The following is a 387-nucleotide window of genomic DNA, read 5'->3' on the forward strand; positions in this document are numbered from 1 at the left end:
CAACAGCAACAGCAGCAGCAGCAGCAGCAGCAGCAGCATGAGCAGCATAAGCAGCAAGAGGCGTCGTCGTTATGTGAATAATATAAATAATAGTATAGTATATAGAAATGAATATAACAGCGAGTATATACAGCCGAGTTGTTTTATAAGAGAGAAACTGCAGCAGCAGCAAACCCTCTTTGACCCCATTGATGCTATAGGTAGAGACGGAAACTTTATATTAGGGTTTGGGTATGTGGGGGATATACCAGCCCCACTGAACGCGGGTCGTGGTCCTTTGTGGCAGGCGGTGAAAGAAGCACAGCGCAGGCGTGCATGCATGCAGCAGCAGCAGCAGCAGCAGCAGCAGCAGCAGCAGCAGCAGCAACAGCAGCAGCAGCAACAGCA

Source organism: Eimeria mitis, genomic scaffold (genome assembly GCF_000499745.2).
Source record: "Eimeria mitis Houghton genomic scaffold, Emh_scaff1164, whole genome shotgun sequence".
Lineage (NCBI taxonomy): Eukaryota > Apicomplexa > Conoidasida > Eucoccidiorida > Eimeriidae > Eimeria > Eimeria mitis.